This window comes from Notolabrus celidotus, chromosome 9 (genome assembly GCF_009762535.1).
Source record: "Notolabrus celidotus isolate fNotCel1 chromosome 9, fNotCel1.pri, whole genome shotgun sequence".
Taxonomy (NCBI): domain Eukaryota; kingdom Metazoa; phylum Chordata; class Actinopteri; order Labriformes; family Labridae; genus Notolabrus; species Notolabrus celidotus.
In genome coordinates this window covers 7,794,444-7,800,897 of record NC_048280.1, presented here as the reverse complement: position 1 = coordinate 7,800,897, position 6,454 = coordinate 7,794,444, and the positions used below count along the sequence as shown (strand labels likewise).

The following is a 6,454-nucleotide window of genomic DNA, read 5'->3' as shown; positions in this document are numbered from 1 at the left end:
CATCATACTATATGTGAAACCATCTTCTAGGGCAAACAGCTGGGGTAAAATACAAACCCTCGGGTGGTGTTGCTAAACATTACCCTCCCAAGGTTATCCATAGAATAACAGGGTGCTGTCAACAAAGACACAAAGGACCTATCAAATAGATGGCTAAATGGCCAGCTTCATTCTTCCAGCTGTTACTCTCCTGTCAGCCAGCTTTAACATGGAAAGTGACTTAATGACTTAAATGTTACCATCTTTATAACACAAGCCACTTATATCATTTACTAATCACCTCAGAACATGCATTAGCCTTCCGCTACGTAGTTAAAATATTATCTTAATTGCACTTAAGGTAAAATGACAGGCTAATTATGTGTTAAAGTACTCAAAGTTATGTGCAGTATTTTTAGGAACACTTAGGGCCCATGCTCTTTGGTATAAAATACAGAGTTAATATCAGTTTCTCAGAAGTGGCCCATAAAATGTAATGAATGTTCTACCCTTTTTTATTGCTTTGTAATTAGTCCAGGGAGATTCCCTTTTTATGCATCAATTTTAAAACGTCCATGTGACACTCCCATTCATGTACTTTTTTTCATGATGAAAAACAAATTACAAGTCCTTCTGAATGGGGGTGGAATATCTGCTTTCGCACAACCATGGTGATGGCTGATATGAACCCTAAGTGATGTAAGCCAGCCAAAAGTTGTTAAAGTGACTATGCAAGGAGCCACTTACCCTCTGCAGGGGTCTCAACTAGCGGTGGATGCATACAGCTCTCAGCTTTTCAGTTTATGATAGCCTCTTAAAGCCCGACTGCTGATCCCTTTTTGCCAGCACTACCAGCATCCGCCCATCTGTGGGTGAAGACCACAGTCAGTGTAGCTTAACACTTGCTAGTTTTTCTGTCAGAGCCGCTTTGGTGGTTGTTGTAGTCTTTGATTTTTGGTAGGCTTGTTTGAGTTTTTTCATCATGGTACTGTATTACTGTTGTGGATAGCCAGCATACAACTGATGTAGGATTACATGCACTACTTTTTTCAAAGTAAAATACTTTTACAGAGATTGTTGGATTTTCCTCACAGTTATTGACAGTAGTTGAATGGATTTTGATGATGACAAACTTTATTTGTTATAGAGGTGAAGATCTCTCTGCATACACTCTCCCCTTTTAATTTCAGTCTGGTATGTGCAACATGAAGAAGACTTCCTCCGCCTGAGGATCTAGCTGTAGGTGTTGGTTCACAGGGTAACAGGTCTTATATGGAGCTGTGAGAAAAGCCATGGGGAGCTGCAACGGTAATAAGTAAAATCTTAAAATCAATTCTAAAAACATACTGACGGGGTCATGTTTTATAGTCCTGGTTAGTAGTCTTGCAGCGAAGTTCTGTGCACCATGGATCAATAGACTTTTGGTTTAGGCAGGTGGAAAGGTCATTGTAATAATAAAGGTGCAATGAAATGAAGCATGTAAAGTCATCTCTGTGTCTTTGAAAGATAGAATAGTTTGAGTTTTAGAAATATTTCTGATATGCTGTTGATACATTGGGTTATACTGTAATAGATTGCAATATCCTATGACCTTTTCCTCTATAGTAAATCAACAATTTTCAGAAGTCACCAACCAGTCTACATCAAAAAATGATTTTTGGTGTTCTTTCTTTTCAACCCGCTTCTCTTGCTTGTGTGCAGGCCATTGAACACATCATGACTTTTCAAATATCATTTTACACTCTCCCACTTCTGAACCTTGACCTCACTACATCTCACTTATTGTAAACCGCTTAACAGGTCTCTATCATTTGAGGCTGACAACTTAACATCGATCCTGCTATGGTTTTGTTAGGGTGACTAGTGAGGTCAGCAAGACATAACAATTTCACCACCCACTGGTCCAAATGGAATAGAAACATGCACAAACATACACACATGTTGCTCCGAATAAAGTTCCAAAGTTATAAAAATGAAGGCAAATGAGTGGAGCTCACTGAAAAACTGTTGCCTCAAGACCTTTGTCTGTCAATATATGTCACACAAAGGTCCACGTTAGAAGTTTAAATTACTTAAACTCTCCAGCATGCAGGGCCAGAGGAGAAAAAACACTGTTGAGGATGTGTAAGGAACCCATTGCTCTTCTTCTGTATCATAACACCACAAAAATAGTTGCAAGTATAGGTCTAAACTTGGTTCACAAACATTCACCTTTGCTTCCCAGAATAGAAAATATACTTTTTTCTTTTTCTATTTTGCCTTTTTGATGGGAGAACTGTAGAAAACAGGACATTTAGGGAGGGGAGAGGGTCATGCTGCTGCTTTGTAGCATTAGTCTTGATCTACCATGTGAGTGAAACTGCATTGAAACAGTTGTGTGAATGACAGCAATTAATGTTTAATGGCAGACTGTGGCAGAGTTGAGCCATGACTGCATAAACATAATTATTGGGCTGTTTGTTGAGTACTCTCTTACATATGAGAACTCAATGCACATGAGTTAAATAGCACGAAAGATGAAGGTGTGCATGACCAGATGCGTAAATGGTTCATTAGCTGAATTACTTGACCTACAAAACCATCATATAATGGTTACTCATTCACTGTCTCTCTATGTAGTATATTGTATGACATGCTTTAACAAAGATTCATTTATTGATTGCTCAATTATGTCATCATGGAATGTGTTAAATTGTAATACAAAGTGCTATATTGTGTTTGCAGAGAGAGAGAGAGAGAGAGAGAGAGAGAGAGAGAGAGAGATTCAAAATAGCTTCTGTCAGGAAGCTTGCCGAGGTGTGCCTGTTGTTGGCTTGGTAACAAAGTTGTCCATTGAAGAGGAACGTATTTTTTAGCACGGTAACATAGCGTTATGAAATATTAGCATCATCACATTTCCTATTCAAACATGACATCGCTGTTAAGTAAATAGCTCACTGTTGACGTTAATGTTAGCAGCTAACTAGCCAATTACCTTACCTAGACGACTGTCCCTCTGTCAGAAATTGAATCAGCCACGACGTGCTTCCTTTTAAGATGCTCGCGCATCCCCGTCGTACTGCCATGGAAGGCAAGTTCTGCCTTGCAGATTTTGCATCGTTTATTTTTGAAAAATGCTCCCAAACTTTCAAGCTACTTAGCCGGCTAGCCGTGATACTGTTTGGGCATAACATATCCGGTGACCTCACGGCTGACCCCGAATACCACTGCTGCACATGTGCGTCAAGGAAAGAAAGGCAGACAAGACAGCGGAAGGCACAGTGGCAGTTTGGAGAGAAAAACAAGGCTTCAAAAAGTAAAGGATGACGTTGATTATTTAATCAGTTAACGATTTTGATCGTCAACGTCATCGTGACTAGTTGACTAATCTTGGCAGCCCTAGTACACACATAATGTAACTTAGGTAATGTAACAAATATGTGCTTTTCTACATCTTATCTCATGCTCTGTTTTAGTGCTAATTTCTTGCACTCATTATTGCCCCTTTATATTGCAACTTTTGTCAATTTGTGTTCCTCTTATCAAAGTTTACATCACCTGTTACCATGTTTCCATCTGTCATTATCCCACCATGACAATTTAATCAATCAATCCATCTTCATTTGTATAGTGCCAAATCACCACAAATGTTATCTAAAGATACTTTTACAAACAGAGCAGGTCTTGACCATACTCTGTTATATTATTAACAAAGACCCTTCATCAAGACAGGATCAGATCCAGTCCCATCTTACAGACAGGACTCAGTCTGATCTCATCTTAATCCACCATGAGCAGAGCACTTTGCAGCATTTAGCAAGTTACAGCAGCAAGGACAAACTTCCTTTAACAGGCAGAAACCTCGAGCAGGACCAGACTCATGTTAGACACGCATCTGCTGAGACCGCGTTGGGGTTGGAAAGAGGGACAGAGGAAGATTGAGAGAGAGATGATAGTGGTGAGACGGATATTAGTAGTTGTAGCCGCTGGCACATCCGTGGCAGCTTAAGTCTGGCATATCCACAGCAGCAGGCAGTCTATAGCAGCAATCCAGAAGAAACCTACGAGACAAGGGAGCCCAGGGACTCCAGAAGGGTCTATGGTTAGGCACTTTATTGGGACAGGAAGTTGGAAAGTTAGTGACAGGCAGAGAGAGGGGAGTGATTGGATCCCAGTGTGCCAGCTCCCTCAGCAGTCTAAGCCTATAGCAGCACTTTACCTATGACTATCACTTTAATCCATCACTTCTGCATCACATGTCCGATCCGCCCTGTATAATTATACTTGTTTATACATTTGTGTAACAGCTGTATATATCTATAATTTTATATGGATTTATTTGTAGTCAAAATGTTCAACTCTTCTACTCTATTCTTCATGTGATTGCATCAGAGTGATGTAAAACCATGATCAACATACCTAAGCCTCTCTTAAATAAGTAAAATGTACATGTTTAGAAGGAAAGCATTGCTTGTCTACTCAAATAATTGTCCAAAGTTGTTGCAGTGAATTCAGAATTTTGTTATGTCATTATTACAAATGCTCATATTGCCATCATAATGAAATTGGGATTCAGTGTGCAATCCTGGAAGCCTTTGGAAGTTTGAGAACATCAGTTTAACAATATTTAATTCCTCTTAATAGACTTCATGTGAGTGCAGCTAACAATCCACTCTGAGGTGTTGTACCTCAGCTCTGACTGCATCTTGCTTGTGAAGTTCCTCTTTGGACTGTAAACAATGGCAATGCATAAAAAGGTAGTCTTGGCCTGACGTGCTTTATCACTAACTGCAGGGTGCACTGATAACCCCAAAAAGTCGACCCATCCCTCCAGAGGCTGCTCGACACTACCGATAACAGGCAACAGATGATAGAACAGTGATCCAGAACTGATAAGAACTTAATCCAATAAGTGATGCACCTGCACTTGTTTACCATGCCAGCCTTTTGCTTCTTATCTATGCATTTGCAGGATTAAGGAAGCATGATGTATGGCACTTCCCAGCAGCCGTAGCAGGCAGCTCCCTCTGAGGGCTTACCTGCTACAACTGTGTGTACTTCCAGTAGAAGACAATACATCAGTGAGTCATTCAATAATTTGGCCTGGCGCAGGAAATGTGTCAGGAATCATACCATAAAAAGACTTTCCTCCAGTACTGTATATACAGTCAAGGTAGGAGGATATACAGTACACTTTAAATAGATCACGATATCATACTCTGTTTCAAGCATCCTCTCTCTGTCTCTGCCCGTCTCTGGATCCTCCAGGGATGAGTAGGAGGAAGCCTCTGCCCTACACTGAGCCAACACATAATGTACTCTGGTAAATGTTGTTCCATCATTTCATAACATGTTGTGAAAGCGGAAGATGATAGATGCGTACAGGCTAATGCTTGGAAGCACTGCAAGGAGTTCATGCTGTTCTCTGGCACCAGGGTAAACCAAGGTCACGCATAAGTTTAGCTTTCTGGAGAATCTTTTTGAGTTGTTGCTTCGGGATTAGGAAGTTAACTAATCCATGATGTAGTGTTAAGAGATTAATGCTTGTGTACTTTTAGACACAATGCCCCCTGATGGGAAGCTGCTACTGTCACTGCAGGTGCGTCTCGAAGCTCTTAACTTCGGTCTCCTCTACTCACTCCTCCACCGAACCGGACGTAGTTACTGACCTGCCATTTTAAGTGTCATCCCAAAGCTCTTAACTCTGCTGGAGGAAAGAGGAGAGAGGACAGAGGAGACTGATCGGAGGAGCAGTGTTGCCAGGAAAGTAGCTATTGGCTGTCCTAAAACTCGCTAGAAGTTGCTAAATGATGTCATAACTTAATTTGCATAATCTGAATTGTAATAGATGCTGTAGGAGGGACGAGTAACATTGAGGGAGAAACAAAAAGAGAGCAGAAAACACCCTAAATATGTTTATAACTACACTAAGGAGCCTACACAAATTCTAAGTAAAAAATAAAACATTTCAACCAGAACATTTTCAAGATGTTTATTGTATACAATCGGCATTAACTATATAAATGGACCAAAAAGAGACAATAGGCGGGATCTGCCAGCTGTGTCTTCATACATGCGTATTGCATTTGCAGTCTGGATGCTGAGGGGTGAACGCCTCCTGCTCTGAATGCAGCTAGAAGGGACTCACAGCAGCATCCACTGCTCGTTGAGAAGAGTAAGAACCATACATGCTTTCACATCAGTCTCTGTTAACACACCAGAAAAAAATTGATAGATTTGTCGCTATTCGCTTTTTTGACAAAGAGTCGCTAGAGGGGTCTGAAAACTCGCTAAATTAATATAGTGACAAAGTTGCTAAGTTGGCAACACTGCGGAGGAGCGATAATCGAGGAGACACGAGAGCATGCTTCGCAGAAGTCTTTTCTCTGACAGACACGCCCCTTTATCGAATATCACTCACTGGTTGGATGCTGCAGCGGCTGGGACTTCTCTGAAACTTAACATAAGCTGAGTTTAATGATGGAGAAAAGACAGA

General features: G+C 40.7%; 1 long non-coding RNA gene across 1 annotated transcript; it reads right to left on the bottom strand.

The window, feature by feature from the left end:
* Nucleotides 1-1,091: 1,091 nt before the first annotated feature.
* Nucleotides 1,092-3,055, bottom strand: LOC117819532. Its single transcript, XR_004632566.1, has 2 exons — nt 2,959-3,055; nt 1,092-1,279 (listed from the first exon to the last, which is right to left on the bottom strand). It is a non-coding gene; the product is annotated as an uncharacterized LOC117819532 (long non-coding RNA).
* Nucleotides 3,056-6,454: the final 3,399 nt, after the last annotated feature.